Source organism: Gavia stellata, chromosome 1 (assembly GCF_030936135.1).
Source record: "Gavia stellata isolate bGavSte3 chromosome 1, bGavSte3.hap2, whole genome shotgun sequence".
Classification (NCBI taxonomy): domain Eukaryota; kingdom Metazoa; phylum Chordata; class Aves; order Gaviiformes; family Gaviidae; genus Gavia; species Gavia stellata.
Genome location: NC_082594.1, coordinates 12,804,366 through 12,821,180, shown reverse-complemented (window position 1 = coordinate 12,821,180; position 16,815 = coordinate 12,804,366). Strand labels below are relative to the sequence as shown.

At 44.5% G+C, this 16,815-nt stretch overlaps 1 protein-coding gene and 1 non-coding gene across 2 annotated transcripts in view; both read left to right on the top strand.

Annotated features, from left to right (window-relative positions):
• The window catches only part of MAML2 (mastermind like transcriptional coactivator 2), a 215,866-nt gene that overhangs the window by 186,661 nt on the left and 12,390 nt on the right, over positions 1-16,815 (top strand). The gene's annotated exons all lie outside the window — the stretch shown is intronic.
• On the top strand, positions 12,016-12,179 carry LOC132318773 (U1 spliceosomal RNA). Its single transcript, XR_009484390.1, has one exon. It is a non-coding gene; the product is annotated as a U1 spliceosomal RNA (small nuclear RNA).

The window sequence follows — 16,815 nt, the reverse complement described above, 5'->3', positions numbered from 1 at the left end:
CAGCAAAGATGATCAAGAGGTATGAATGGCCTCCAGGTGGAAACAGATTAAACAGTCCAGTGCTCTTCAGCTTGAAAAAGAAATCTGGGAGGGCCTGACAGAGGCATACAGGTACGAGTGACATGGAAAAGGTATACAAGGGGGAGAAACACTTTCCTTGTGCTCTGTTCCCTGTACCAGGCATTTATTACCAGTTACTGCTGGAAACAGGATACTCAGGTAACTGGAGCTGTTTGCTAGTTCTTCTGCTCTTTGATTTGGGAGAGGAGAAAGTTGTTACAACCAACTATAACTCATATGGGAAACATGTATTGCATCTTGCTGTATTGTGGATGTATCACTGATTTTTGCACAGCGTTAAGGGCAGCAGAGAAGGTCAGGACAGGGTTTCTGCTGAGGCATCAGTTACGATGAAGAGAAACAAGCCGAATTTTAGCTTGTGGGAAGAAATTTCCCAGAATACATTGGCAACTGGGCAGAATTAGTGCTTTGGCTTGGCTCCCAAGCACACTGGCTCTCCGTTCCAGCACAGGAACAAACCTAGGCAGTGTTTTGTAAGACGGGTCAAATTCCTCAGAATGGACCGGATTCAAAAGTATCTGCTAGTCCATGACTGCTCCAAGTTTAAGGGTTGTAGTAACTCTTTTAGGCAGTAAAGGGAATCAGCTGGTGACACTTAGTGAAGGTATTTCAGCTTTATAAAGTTGTCAGCTACCTATCAGCAATTCAGAGAAATGCAGAAATTGCAGCAGTGTTGTTGTAATTATTGGTGTGCATTTTCTGTCATCATCACTGGTAACACTCAAGCAGTTAACATGCCCTTTGTTAAGGAGCATCATGAATAATTGTTTTGTCACACTGATACTACTAATAAAAAGTAACAAATTTTGTATGATTACTAGTGCTGTCAAACTGTGTTCCTAGCTGAGTATTTCAGGTATCTTATCTATAGTTGGTGTTATTTTATCACCAGTGATAACTGATCATAATTTTCATGAGGGACCTCAGTTCAGATGAAGATCCCACTTTGCTACTACCCCAGTATCACAACATTGGGAGGACTCACCTTACTGGGGCATCACCATTGCCATGTAAGAGATGGGAAGTGGTAGGATGAGACAGGGTGCACACAGCAAGGCTTTCACTGATGGTAGTCTTGGATTTGGGATCTATTTCCTCACAGCACAGGAATGCTACAGGAGTGGCTCTGATCCTGGTGGACATGGATTCCTAAGCAGGGAGATTCACCTCTGGATGAGGTGTAGGCACCTTAGGGTTAATTTGTGGCACTGCTTGAGGCTGGCAGCAGAGAAGCTGGGAGTGTCTGAGAAGGTAATCTACATGCTGGAAATGATGAGCTGGAAACATCAGCTCTACCCAAACTAATTTTCCTTGTTTCTGAGCTTGCTCAGAGGTACCACAGCATCTCTCCAAGGCACAACATTGTGCAGCTCTCTGATAGTACCTCCAGAAATCACATGGATGTGCTCTGTTAAAAATGGGAAGGAACTAAAGGTCCTTGCCAACACACTTAAGAACTGACTATGTCTTAATTTATCCATGGCAGAGTGTCTTACTCAGTAGGTGAGAATTTAGCTGTGAGTATATTGAGTGGCAGCCAGCTTGGAGCATGAGTCTAATTTACTGTAACTCTTGCTACATTCTGTCTGATCATTATCGTGCTGAACAAAATGTTTTTAAAGTGCTTTTATAGGGTTGAGTGACTTATTCAATAATTTATACCATTTTGGAGGGATTAGAGGATGAATTTAAGTCATCAAATACTGTCATTATGGCTCAATGACTACATTCTTTATCAGGAAAAAAAAAATCAGTTGTAATTATGCTCAAAAAGACAGAGACCCTTTATTCAGCAGTTCCCCCAAGAACAATGATATCAAAGATGCTGATAGGTCTCTCAGCTGTAAAGAGGGCTGTCCTTCTTTGTTAGGAAGGAATATATCAGCTGCTGTCTGCTTATCTATATCACCATTGTGCCATTTATGCCACATATTTTCAGTGTGCCATGACTTTAAATGTCTGTTCCTTGCAGAGGCCAGTGGTCCATCTGTGTGCAGAGCTTTGTGAACTCTCAGGGAGCCTATGGCCCCACTTAAGTTGGTGGGAGTTTTGCCCCTAATTTCAGCAGAGAATTTCTCTCTGCCAGAGCTCATGGAGCAAAAAAAAGGCACAGTCCTTGTGGTGGCTCTCTGGAGACTTTTATTCACACCAGATTGTAAGGCATCAGCCTGGCCCTTAGGAATTTTTTTTATGTTTTTTCCCTTTAATTTGTTTTTATTCATCTAAACTAATAGCTGCCCTGGGCAGGGTACCACTGGTGTCTCAAGATGGATATGCTTTCTACCGTTGGAGTGAGCACTGCAAGATTTCATTGGACCCAGCTTACGTCTAATGCTGGCAGACTAGCAGTGTAACCCAAAGCTTTCATTTTCTCCTTAAAGGTATTGAGTGAAATCATGAAATCCTGCTTGCTTGACCTCTGAGCTGGCTTTTCAGACCAGCTTTTAGCAGCTTAGGAAGACTTATCTCAGAGAGGAAAATCAGGTCATGCAGTGTGTGTAGACAAAGACTAGATAAGTCTGATTTGAGCAAGGGATGAAAATACATTAGGTCATCCCTTATCCTTGCAAAATGACTGTATGTACAAGATGGGCATTAATGGGAGTAATTCCCCCAGAAGAGCTCGAGAGGAGCAGGCCAGAAGCAAACACGTCTCTCCATGAGGGTGTTTGGGTTTAGAGTTCTCTGCACATCGCTCTCCATGGCCCTCACTTACTAACAGCACCAGCCACAAGCAGACAGGCCACAAAAAAAAAGCTCATTAAAGACAGGAGTAATGAACAAGGAACACATTCAGTCTAATGTCTAAAGGCATGTAAATTATTACTAAGGTCCACACCTGAACAATATTTTATCGTAGGCATTGGCCTCCATGCCATTTGGTGTAATATGACTTTTCTAAAGGACACTTCTTTTCATCCAAAATGCCACATGGCTCCATGACTGTGTCTCTGTCCTTCCAGATCAAATGTACCTTGCCCCGACAGCCAGTAAAACCTGGAAATCTCTATATTATGCAGAAAGAAACACTCGCCTCCCCTCCAGCCATGCTTTCACAGCTTGAGCTCTGAAGGAGGTTGGGTCCTCACATTCCCAAAATTTGTTGCCAGCACCAGAGTTTCTGCAGGCTAAATGAAGGTATTAATGATGTATTTGTTGTCCTATTAACAAGGTAATGTTTTCAAAAGCAGAAGGAATGGAAAATTTTATGTTGATGACTCAAAATAATAATACCATTCATCCCTCCTCTCTGGTAATGGTGTTGGCTGTACAGGCCTTGTAGGAATCAAAGGCAGAGAAAGTTGATATTTTGTCCCAGATGCACCAAGACGCTAGTCTTCCTTACTTCCGAAGTCTAACTGGCTTTCAACCAGAGCATCCCAAACAGAATAAACTTCAGTTCATCCTCACCACTGGGCAAAAGGACTACACTGCAAATATGGGAAATGTCTTTAAGTGGACTCACTGGAAATACCCAGAACTGTGAAAAACAGTATTTTAAGTGTAATTATGAAGAGCGTTTTGGATTGTAGTGATATCCCACTGATATCAGGCTGAGAAAATCAACAAACTTAAGCATCTTGTTGGGTCATGGCCTTGATTGCTAACTTCGCTACACATGGAAGCAGGGTAACAAGCTACCAGTTAACTTTTTTTTTTTTTTTAAAGACAAAACCAGTCTTTTTCTCATCAGTGGCATTACACTATATTATCCTTTTCTACTAAAGCTAGAATGAAGGAATAGTGTGACAAAGAAGCTTTGCAAGTAAGGATAATGTATGCAAAGGTAGTGCCACAAAATGCCTTTTCTCTACATTTCATTTGTTTTCCTTCTTTATGTGATGAGAAGGTGTACGGTATTTTTGTCCGTCCTTTGGCCTACTCCCCTCGAGCATATCACAGCAGATAAGAACTTGTATTTATGACAGAGCCTGGTCCAAAGCCCAGTGGGATCTTTCCAATGTATTTGCATTTGGCTCCTAAATCTGTTACTACAGACTCAATGCCTGTGCAATTTCTTATCCAGGTTTCTTACCATCAGGTGGGAATTGTCTCATTTTAACGTAGGGTCTCATGTCCAAGTTAGCCCCCCATGCTCCTCCACTTAGCATAAGGACAGAGGCACCTCCAGACTCACCCCACCCGTTTCAGAGGCCAGGCTCAGCCAGTAACCCTCTGGAGGCAAAGAGTTGCCTTCACTCCCTGAACAAGAGGGAGAGCCTGGGTGACTGGATTAGATACGTAACTTCCTAATGACATGAAATGAATCTGTTTCAGGCTCCTAGATGGGACATTATAGTAACTCCTGTCCATTGCACGTCTAGGAAGGCAGGGACTGGTGGGTCTAGCTATTAAGATGGCTGTCTGAATCACTCAGCACTCTCTCAAATTTAGACGCCATAGTAGTTGCGACACCTAATTATCCATGTATAGTAGGTGGTCCAAATAGGAGTGCACAGCACAGCAGCAGATGTGGGTTGCTGCTGTCAGATTAGATTGAGATTAGATAAAGCTTAATTAACACTTTATTTTCATTAGATTCAACTCTGATTAGTCACACAAAAATTATTACAGAGAAGCATGGCAGAAATCAAGAGGCACAGCTAACCTTCTTGTTATTAAAATCAAGGAAGCATTTTTACAGAGCAAGACCTTGCTAGTAAGGGGTTATTCCCTGAATTTGATACGTCTTTGGTCTGGAGAACAAGATGAACTTGGAAAGAGCTCTTTACCATGCCAAGCAACTACTTCGTAAACCTGCCCTTTCTAGCCCTACACATCCCAAGCAATCTAATTTACATAATCATACATATTTCAACACACATTTGAGGTACTTTATGCCATAGGTTAAAACACCCATTATTTCCCATCATATCCCTTCTATATTTGTAATAACAAGAGGGACACAGTATTTTAGAGATGTTTTATCAAGACTCCTAATAACTTTAGTACAATTTATTAAGAGTTTTGGTGTCAAACCCCACAAGCGTCACATCAGAACTCCTTGCTACCCAGTATCAAACCTTTGTCACAATAGTCTGAATATTCTGAACCCACAGTTCGACACATCACAAGATTTTTGCCCTTCCTTTAATTAACAAATGCAGGTGAATTCTTCTGTGTCAGAGTTTCCTCCTGTTCTTTGAATCCTCACAGTCTCCAGCCTGGTAGGCTTCTCCTGCCTGTAACATCTAAAAAACTTATCAGAAACTTTTATGTGGCCCAGAGGGAAGGTTACTTGCAGGAGCAGCCTGCAGCCTTTGAGCAAAATTTATTCCTTTGCAAGATAGTACATACAAGTGAGCCAAGTAAATCCCATGTAAACCTTATTTTGAAGTTAAAGGAGGCATATGTTGTCTATTGCCCTAGAGTCAATCCAACTTTTGCTTTTTAGGATGGGGAAAAGGATGTCAGAGATCAAGATATTTTTTCAGCAGACCAAATATGCAGGTTTAGAATATCTAAAATTCAAAATAATCCAAGCTTGTAATAAATGAATGCTTCTCCTACTTTATTATCCAACTGTCAGGACTGCAAAGGGATGAGCTCTGCAGGCCAAGCCAAATCAAACAAAGCCAACTCCTATTTTTTACCTCTGTGCTGTCTAATCAAGTATTTACAGAACATAGTACAACTCCATGTAGTTCATTTAATTCAGCTGGTTTCTCCTTGTATTTTTCCTTTTGCTTTCTCTCCTCATTTTTATGAAACCACTGTTAAGTGGTCATTTGGGTGTTTCTACTTCAGTGTTTTCTCTGGGCTGTCTGGTCCAACACAGCTCAACAGGCATTACAGATGTCTACGAAAGGCTCCTTACTGTGCTGTTATCTCCTCAGCTCTGCCACCAGACAGTGAGGATATACTCTGTGCCCTGAAAAGCCTGACAGCAATAAGTGGAGTCCTTTCTTAGTTCATGTGTTTATTAAATTGTGTGGCTGTGACCAACAGGGTGCTGAACATCTTCCTTCTCAAGTCTGCTTGCTGTCTTGTTCATGGATTGCATTACATCTCTCCAAATTGTTGGAGAAAAGCTGAGCAATGTAATGTTGAGAAGGGATTTCTATATTAATTGCCTCTTAAGATAATACTACTTACACATTTTTAGTATGTGCTGTGAGACTAAGGAGTAAAGGGCTGGTGTAGGGAACACAATGGCAGTGGGTTGGGTGCTGAAATAATTCCTCCCCACAGCCATTAGAGGCTGAATGCCAGTCAAAGCCAGGCTGTACATTCAAGAAAGCAAAGTTCACTATGAAGTTTCTTTCATCTGCATTTTTGCTGACACATGAAACAAAGACCCAAGGACCTCTCCAGACAGAATAGCAGGAACATGGAAAACTGAAACAGAATATGTAGCTATGGCCACATTTAGCAGCAGAAAAGAGAACCTGTTGGTGCCAGGATGTGCTCACTAGTGCTCGTGGTAACTTAATTAAGAAGTCATGTCAGACAAAAGGATGAGAAGAGACAGAGGTCAGGTCACTCTTTAAACCATGGACCAAGTTCCACCTCCATGCAAAGATGGGTGCAGAACTTGCATCTCCCCGATGCCTCTTCACAGGCCCTGCCAGAAGACAACATGAGTGTAACAGGCTAACCAGAGACCCCTAGTCCTTGCACTGTGGGGTACTGACCTTTGCTGTTTCCCAAACTGCGGGAAACACCACAGCATAATTTGAGGATGATTTGTAGGCACAGGCAACTGCATTTGCGCTTTCCCCTGCTCAGAGAAAGAAAACAGGACAATGATACCCTGTCCACCTGTTCTTTTCCATACGTGAGTAGATCTATTTAAAAATGGGCATGCAAAACAGGTTTTCACTGCTCTTGCACAAGAATAATGCAAAATGAGCAGAAGTCCAAGAAGGTTTTGTTGGCACCAACCTTCGCATTCTCTGGAGTCGCACTTTATCTGATAGCTGGAATACGGTAGGCCCTGGATAGTCTGTTATTCTTTCCCACGCTGCAAGATTTGGGCAGTAAATAACTTAAATAAATGCCAGAAGTATAATTCTTTTGGACTACTTCTGATTTAAGGAAGTCTTTCCTCAGACAATTCCTCCCAGGCGTGCTGTCCAAGGCAGGACTAGTCCCTGGCGGATCGAGCTATTCTGACCTCTGTAGCTGGCTCCACTTCAGGTTTCTAAAGGATGCAGATAAAGAATAGAAGAAACAACTCACTATATCCAAGTACTGTTGCACCCTTCTTTGAGCTTGGTGAGATGCCGGGCTCTCCTTGAAGGGCCTGTGCCATTATACAGTGGTAGTGGCCTTCTGCCACCTTTGATTAACCTTTTTTTTTCTGAAGCTAGGTAAAAAAAGTAACCACCATGAAGCATTGCCATGTCCAGTCCAGCAATGCCACAAGAGGGGCAGCGAGGCAGCAGATAAATTCCCATGATGGGGATCTGGCCAGGCAAAGAGCTAAACTCTGCAGGGCTGAAAGGAGAAGTGGGTGAGCTCTGTCTAACTCTGTTATCCCCCAGAGGAGAGGTATTCAGAGCTTCTGGGATAGTTGATAAAACCACATTTCTTCCTACATCTTGAGTTCATAGTGAAAAATAAGGCAAATCCCAGGAGCGCTCTTTAGGAAACCTGGTGTTTTCACATTTTAATGAAACTGCTGTTGGCACAGACAGATGAAGGATAGGGGGATTTGTCAAACCCTCAGGCTGCTGTGGCCACTGGCATCGTTTTATCACACTCATTGAGAGAGCGAGAGGGGATGGCAGGAGCCTAAGGTTTATGTCAATTCCCACAAATTAACAGCCATCAAATTAAGTTGTTTTATAACAAAGACAGGAATCATTATAAAAGAAGGAGAAGACCCTTCGGCAGGAAGAGGGAAGACCACTGTTGGGGTTGTGTGCTAGGAACTCATTTAAAACCAAGTAGATGGGCAGTCATACCTGCTCTGTTGAGCCCTGTGTTGTGCACTCACACCAGCACCATGGGCTGTCACAGTGGGGAAACGATTTGTTGTCCTCCCACCCCTTTCTGTGCCCAGTGACACTTGGTCCCCAGCCCAGGTGGTGATTTCGGTTAGCATCCATCATTTTCCTGGGATGGGCAACTTGAAACAAAGAGATCCAGTCCCACTGCGTGTCCCACCCAAGGCTTTAATCAGTGCAGGGAGATGCAGGTCAGAGTGATTCTTCACACATTGCTTTTCAGTATTCGGCATTGTTTGGCATCAGAGTTCAGAGCTGTTGGTTTAGAAAGCGGATCCCAGGAGGCTCCGGTTTAAGGATGCTCATGTTCTTGCTGTGTATTCTCAGTAGGAGGGCTTTGATCTTAATATGTGTCTCTGACAGTCATGTCACCCATGTTGTGCCCATTTGTATTCAAGTGTTTGGTCCCAGTGATGTGGTTTTTCTGTTGTTGTTCTTATTCTTTGTGTTTAATTATTTTTTCTTTCTTCATCAAATATTTCATTCAGGTTGCCCGAACCCTCATACCCTCCCACAGAAAAACTGGCATTTTATGGTGTTTGCTTTGCTTTGTTTTATTGCTTGAGGAAAATTTTCATATTATGTCATCATCCCTTTTTTTTTTTTGTGTGGCTGTTGTTGTTTAGAAGTGACACAAATGTGTTTAAACTGCAGACAATTAATAGGGAGAGTGAATCCTATATGAGCAGGAATATGGACGGTACAAAGAAAACCTGTATAAATGCCAGTGGGAAAAGCTGAGGAAACTAGAGTATAGCCTGGAAATAAAGAGCATAAAAAAATTACAGTAATTTCCTGTAGAATTTTGCATTAGTGCTTATGATAGAGAAGAAAAGGCACAGACTATTTTATTCTATTTCCATTAGATATGTTAGAAAGCAACAGTTTTGCAAATGCAGCACTAATGTTGACCTGATCTTACAGTGACAACGCTGGGCGGGTCCAGGTCTGGAAGACAGCTGCATTCACGCAGCGTCCTCATCAGCTAAACGTCCCTCAGCTCCATGTCCCTCAGCGTGGTTTATCATTGAAAACAAAGAGAGGCCTTTGAGAATAAATACTCCACACCTAGCTAGTTCACTTGGCACTGCTCCATGTGGTCTGAGCTGCCCAGGTCTCCAGCAGCTCGGGGTCCTCTGGACCACACTCCCCTCTATGATGTTGCCCAGAAGCCCTTGGGTTAGTGGGACTGGCAGAGCTGCTGCAGGGTGGGAAACATGAGGATGAGGCATGAGAATGATATGGCAAAAAAGACACACGTTATATGTAAGCCTGTTATATGTAAGACTTCAGTGTCATTTTTAACACTGCTTTGTAAACTGGACTTTTAAATATAAGCACGGATGTATGAGAGTGCCCCCTATTACTGAATTAACCCAACTTTCCTCTTACAAGACCATGGTTTTGATTGCTTATAGTTTTTCTAAGAAGTGGGCTGAAATTTTTCATGCTCTGTATCAACCTCAGGCTAGATAATTTTTGGGAAAGATAATAAACATATGGCAACGAGACAAGAACATTTAGATGAATAAAGTATACATATCCACAGATCATATATGCCCACACTAAAGACACAGACAGATAATCACAACTGTTTAATTCAATCAGTTTAGGAAGTTTTCACTGCCTCAGTTGGAAATTACCACTCCTTAGTGGGGGCACAGAGCCTGCAAGCGTGCACACACCTTGTCCTGAAGTACTAAGCAAAACAGGTCCACTCATACCAGCTCTTGTTCTAGCTGGAGGAGTGGCGGTTTCTTAAACCTCTCTAATTTGGTTTCCTGCAATTGTGTGATGATAAACTGAAGGGCTTGGCTTGTTGCAATGAGGATATTGCATATTACAGCCACTATGAATGATGATGCTAAAGTAGAACAAATCAGTATGTGTCTGATCTTGTCAAAAACCTGATAGGAGTCTTCATCATTCAGCTTATTGGCATACTTATTTCAATATAAGTTAGAGCACATGAGGCATTTGAAACCAGAGTTCTGTACAGATCTCAGGATAGTCATTGCCCAGGCACACTAGTGGAGGCTCTTTGCTAGTGTCTCTCTGAACCAGGTAAGTAAGTACCTTGTCCAGAAGTTGTACGCTGGGGTCACTCCAAGCCAAGGGTGCCACTGTGCCCCTGTGGCTGGATGGAGACCTGGGAGGAAATTCTAACCCCGTTGAAGTCAGCTGGAGTTTTGCCATCAACTTCGATGGAGCAACATTCCTGTTCTGATGCAGACGTTTCACAATAGCCTCCTCTGTCGAACTTTCAACACGTGCATGTTATTTTCATTGCAAATAAACAAAATCTTTCTAAAATGGAGACCTTCATATATACATTATGCCAGAAGATCACATTAAAAGTTCATCACGGTGCACGCAGTAAAATACTAATAATCCATTCTTGAAGTCTCTGGGAAAATTTCTGACGTGAACAAATCCCCTTTAGGTCATTTCGCCTGAATATACAGCAATCAGATGTACAGCTGAGGGTTTATTATTTTTGCAGAATGCACATGCATTCCGAATTTGCCGTGCTCAGAAATGGAGACAAGACGTTCATCTGTGCACTTGGCTTTGGGAAAAGACGTCTCTGTGTGTCCGGACACGGGCCCTGGTATAGTACAGACAGGAAATCTGCCAGACTGCCTCGGCAGGAGGCTGCCTCCAACACGTGCAGCAAGGAACAAGAAATGTCTTAATGATTAATCACTGTCAACCTTTGTTCTCGTTAAAAGACTTGATTGTCGGACAAGGCTCGTAATGAGGCACTGTTCCTGGGTCTGTTGCTACGTGGTTGTGCAAGTGCTGAATCTGAGCCTCAGTCCCTGCAAGATGCAGCTCCCACTTTGCCCAAGTTTAAGGAGCTGGGGTGGGAACGTTGTTATAAGAGTGCCTGCTAGTGGCTATAGGGCTGTGCAGCTTTCCGGCAAGGTGTTACAGCAAGGCTACGAATAAATCACTAGAGGCTGAAAAGCAGTTCACAAGAATATCTCAGGAGTGAGCAGCTCCCTTGTCGGTGCTGAAAAGGCAAAGTGCTAAAAAAGGTTTCTATTAAGAACCACACAAATAATTATCTGTCAAAGTCTTTCTTGCCTGTGGTTTCTCACCGAAAGTGGGGATTGGCTCCTTTGAGGTATTTGATCACCCATTTTTACCTAGGAGATTTTGCACAGTGTCTATTTTTTAATTTTTCTGTATAAACTTTTGCAATACTGAGTAGCAGGAGAATTAGCTATTTCTGAAAATAGTTCTGAGGTCCACCGAACTTTCAGTGTGTGCAAAAAACTGGCCTTTTAAAAAGCCTGGCCTCCCTGGTTCTCCCAGTGAGAGCTGCAGCAGTTGGGTGTGCTGAAGTACTTATCCCTTTGCAGCTTGAATATCTGCTGCATCACTTGATATCCAAACCTATCACTCCCATGGGTGACTCCCACCCATGAGGCTGCAGAAATCAGGTGTGTGCTCCCTACTGTCATGCTCGTTTCCAGCTTTGCAGTATCTGAAGGGATTCGTCTGCATTTCCTCTTCGAGATCCGTTGCTTGGTTTGTTGGAGGAGTGACACAGCATTTGCTTCTTTTCCCTGGCTGGATGAAGGCACAAGTATTTCTGGCAGACTGCCTGGGCCTCTGAAATTGCAAATGCTAGTGTCCGTGATTCCCTGTCTATGTGCCTTGGAAACATGGTTGGCCCTGAAATTTTTGTCCTGAGAGCTCAGATGTTTACAGCAGAAAGACACAGAAGATGGTCTCATGTGGTTGAGCCAACTTCTTACAAACACTCCACAAAATTACTGAAGGGAAATATTTTACAGTCTTCACCCAGCTGTATATCTGGATATTAGACACAGGAAAAACAAGTCTTGGGACCTTGCAATATTCAGGTTTTTCAAATGCTGTTTATACATATGAATGCGATCTTGCTGGAATGCATAAAACTACTGTTTGGCAGGGTATTAGAGGAAACTCAACCTATAACAGTATCTTCTGCATACTTACCTGGCAGGGGAGACACCATGATCAGGCAAGTGGTTTTCCCAGGGCGAGGCTCATCCTCTGCGCTCCGGGTGTGCTGACCCCTGTGATTTCCCCAAATGCAGGAAACTCGACTGCATAATTTGTGGTAGTGGGGGACTGCATTCATGCTCTCCCCTGCCTTTTTTTTTTTTTTTTTGTCTCTTCTCCCAAGTGACTAGTGATAGGACAAGAGGAAATGGCCTCAAGTTGTGCCAGGGAAGGTTATACTGGATATTAGGAAAAATTTCTTTACTGAGAGAGTGGTGAAGCATTGGAAGAGGCTGCCCAGGGAGGTGGTGGAGTCACCATCACTGGAGGTGTCCAAGGAATGTATGGATGAGGCATTGTGGGACATGGTTTAGTGGGCATGGTGGTGTTGGGTTGATGGTTGGACTTGACGATCTTACAGGTCTTTTCCAACCTTAATGATTCTGGGTGATTCTGTGATTAACTTTGGAAGCTTTTAAGTCACTCTGTACAACACCTTTAGAAAGTGATCCACTAGTGCTTGGCAGATCAAGGGGTGTTCACACTCACTCTTCCAGGCATCTTACTCAGGTGTGACTATAAGCGTCTAAAATCAGGAGTGTAAGGGAATGTTTCTATCATCTAATCTGGGCTCCTAACTTAGTTGTCTAAATTAGGCATCTAGAGCTTAATTATACAGCCCTGTCCCTCTGTATAGTGAAGGGGGAGCTCCAGCAGGCAGTTTAGGGAGAAACGGATCTATGTTTTTGGTTGGAGACCTAAACTTAGAGGAGGCTCACTTTTATGCTGTATGTTCCAGACATACAAAAAGGTTGAATGAGTTTGAGGTGCTTTTTGCACCCCCATTGGGCCGAATAAGAAATAAGGCAAGGGAGAATTGGGCTGGCTGTGTTTCTGCCCAGTCTGTTATTTCCAGCCCTGATACGCAGATCAGATCCTCAGCTGTTGCAAATCAGCGTAACCTCAGGAACTACTTGGGGCTCTCGCAGTGTACACTGGCACAGAAAGCAGCCCTCTGTGCTGCAGTCAACAGTGGGAGTTATTCCTAAAAATGAGAAGACTCTTTAGCTTTTCCACTATAGCTAAAAGACTTCTTACTTGACAGGCACTCCGCCATGGCCCTGCTGTAGTTTTGCTTTCTTGTCTGAGGCAAGGACACAAGCAGGCAGTGCTTGGAGTTCAGATGTCCATGGAAACCCCAGCATTTAGCAGAAAGGGGTGTTTCTGCTTATTTTAGATAGAGCGGAAAAGGGGTGGCTCAGAAGGGGGCTGGCAGGTGCTGAGACTGGCTGTTGGATGGAGCACTCTGTGCTTGGCTTCCTAAAGTTGCGTGAAAGAAGAGCAACAAAGCTGGTGAGGGGTCTGGAGCACAAGTCTGATGAGGAGCAGCTGAGGTAACTGGGGTTGTTCAGTCTGGAGAAGAGGAGGCTGAGGGGAGACCTTATTGCTCTCTACAACTACCTGAAAGGGGGTTGCAGAGAGGTGGGTGCTGCTCTCTTCTCCCAAGTGACAAGTGATAGGACAAGAGGCCTCAAGTTGCCCCAGGGGAGGTTTAGATTGGATATCAGGAAAAATTTCTTCACTGAAAGGGTTGTCAGACATTGGAAGAGGCTGCCCAGGACAGTGGTTGAGTCACTATTTAAAAGACGTGTAGACATGGCGCTTAGGGACATGGTTTAGTGGTGGACTTGGCAGTGTTAGCTTAATGGTTGGACTCGATGATCTGAAGGGCCTTTTCCAACCTAAACAATTCTATGATTCTATGAGTGAGATCAGCTCTTCTGAATAAACCTGGTACTGCCCCATGCTTGGCCCCCAATTTCTGGCTGTGGAAAGCAGCATGCCAGCTGAGGCGGTGGAGGTTCACACCAGGGGTCACAGCAGGTCTGGGCTTTGCCACCAGCCTTGCACCACCCTGAAATGTTGTGGCAGGACTTCGATGAGCCACTCCTTGGAGTCCTCCTCCTCCTTCCAGTGCTCAGTGTCCAGGGTGGTTTGCAGCCAAGGCATAATACCCTTGAGAAGCTCATAGGGTCAGGAGAGCCACCAGTCCCTGATTTAAGAGGAGAAAATCCACAGAGGTGCCTCGATATCCACCATCTTCACTCTAAATAGCCTGTGATGCCAATTAATGAAACTGAATCAAACTGCTCCTCAGTGGGAATGACATGCACGGGTTGAAGAAAACTTTACACAGCATCTGTCACTGAGCAGGTTTCAGTGAATGAATCTGAAGCCTTTTACTTTTTTTCTTTTAATTCACTGTTTCTTTAAACAAGAACTAATGGAAAAGGAGAGTGAAAGTTGGCACTGTCACTCCTGACCTGACACTGGGCACAGGATGAGCTGCCCCACAGAGGAACAGAAAGGCAGAAAAAATCTCCCCCCCCTATTTTGAGGGAAAATCTGCAAGAAGCAGAAGCCTGCCCTGTGACACAGACACCAGCGCTCCTGGTTGGGAAGCAAACAGCCTCTGCAGGCATTGTGGTTTAGTAAAAAATTGACCATTGTTTCCCTTCTGTCCCACCAAAATTATTCATCAATTCAAGGCATTTCCAGGAGAAAGGCGAAAGGTTTGCACATCCTTTTCCAGCCAAGTGTCCCTAAACTGCTTCTGAACTAGGAATTTAGAAATGCAAGCTTGCAAAAGGCTTTCAGGGGCTCCTGGCAAGCTTTGGAGAGAAAGGAGAGAAGAGGAAAGGAGGAAGGTGCACTTTGTCCTGGCAGCAGAGGGGCCCTGCCAGCTCTCAGCTTTGCAGAAATCCCTCTCTCCAGCCGCACATTGCTGTTACTGCTCACTATAAAAGCAGCCATCAGGAAAATCCCCTTCTTTCCCTGGTAAACGCAGTCAAGTCTTGCATTTCTATGGAGCCTTTCATTCACCTATTTGAACTCCATGAAGGACCCTCTCCAGAGTGGCATGGAAGGAGCCTGCTGTGCCATGGCGTTCTGGAGGAAGAGATGCCTGGCATTGCCCACAGCTCCTTGCCGTGGGCTCAGCCGGGAGGGCAGCATTTGGTGTCGAAGTCCTGAGCAGCAGCACGAGGGGTCCTGGCACGGGAGAGAGCCCCCAGCGAAGAGCTGCACGAGCCCAGGAGGAGGTGGCAGGGGCTTGGTGGTGTGAGCTGCCAGGCCTGGCAGGGCACAGGCAGGACAGAAGCTGGAGGGAAGGGAAGGGAAGGGAAGGGAAGGGAAGGGAAGGGAAGGGAAGGGAAGGGAAGGGAAGGGAAGGGAAAAGGAAGGGAAAAGGAAGGGAAAAGGAAGGGAAAAGGAAGGGAAAAGGAAGGGAAAAGGAAGGGAAAAAGGAAGGGAAAAGGGAGGAGAGGGGAGGAGAGGGGAGGAGAGGGGAGGAGAGGAGAGGAGAGGAGAGGAGAGGAGAGGAGAAGAGAAGAGAAGAGAAGAGAAGAGAAGAGAAGAGAAGAGAAGAGAAGAGAAGAGAAGAGAAGAGAAGAGAAGAGAAGAGAAGAGAAGAGAAGAGAAGAGAAGAGAAGAGAAGAGAAGAAGAAGAGAAGAGAAGAGAAGAGAAGAGAGAGAAGAGGAGAGGAGAGGAGAGGAGAGGAGAGGAGAGGAGAGGAGAGGAGAGGAGAGGAGAGGAGAGGAGAGGAGAGGAGAAGAGAAGAGAAGAGAAGAGAAGAGAAGAGAAGAGAAGAGAAGAGAAGAGAAGAGAAGAGAAGAGAAGAGAAGAGAAGAGAAGAGAAGAGAAGAGAAGAGAAGAGAAGAGTCGAGTCTATTTTGGAAAGTCCATATGTGTGTTAGAAGCCAAAACCTCCCTTCATTTGTATAAACACAAGTCAACTGCAGCAGGGATTGTGAAAGGCAAACTCAGTCTTAAATGTTTTAATTTACTGCTAATTTAAACATTTGAGTATAATGTCCTTTGTGATGCTTATGAACAAAACCCCAGTTGTGCTACCAGCTCTGAGGAGCTTTCACTGCCTCTGCCTCTCTTCCTGCTTCTTGTAGGTTCTATATCTCACTGTAACATCAGAGAATGGGGTGCAAAGCAGGCGCACCTTGAGCTCTTTGCACCTAGAGCATCGCTGTGCTGGAGTTTCAGCACTGGCAGAGCAGATGGGAGTTAGTGGTGCTTGATGAATGTGTTCTGGTTTTGGCTGGGATAGAGTTAATTTTCTTCATAGTAGCCAGTATGGGGCTGTGTTTTGGATTTGTGCTGGAAACAGGGTTGATAACACAGGGATGTTTTAGTTACTGCTGAGCAGTGCTTACACAGAGTCAAGGCCTTTTCTGCTTCTCACACCACCCCACCAGCGAGTGGGCTGGGGGTGCACGAGAAGTTGGGAGGGGACACAGCCGGGACAGCTGACCCCAACTGACCAAAGGGATATCCCACACCATATGATGTCATATTCAGCATATAAAGCTGGGGGAGGAAGGAGGAAGGGGGGGACGTTCGCAGTGATGGCGTTTGTCTTCCGAAATAACCATTATGTGTGATGGATCCCTGCTTTCCTGGGGATGGCTGAACACCTGCCTGCCGATGGGAAGTAGTGAATGAATTCCTTGTTTTGCTTTGCTTGCGTGTGTGGTCATATGATATGACGTCATACTCAGTATATCAAAAAGGACTGTTGTGGTTTAAGCCCAGCCGGCAACTAAGCACCACACAGCCATTCGCTCACTCCCCCCCGGTGGGATGAGGAAGAGAATTGGAAGAGTAAAAGTGAGAAAACTCAGGGGTTGAGACAAGGACAGTTTAATAGGTAAAGCAAAGGCCACACACACAAGCAAAGCTTCCAGCCTGTCCTTGACACCCAGCTGGCTGCAG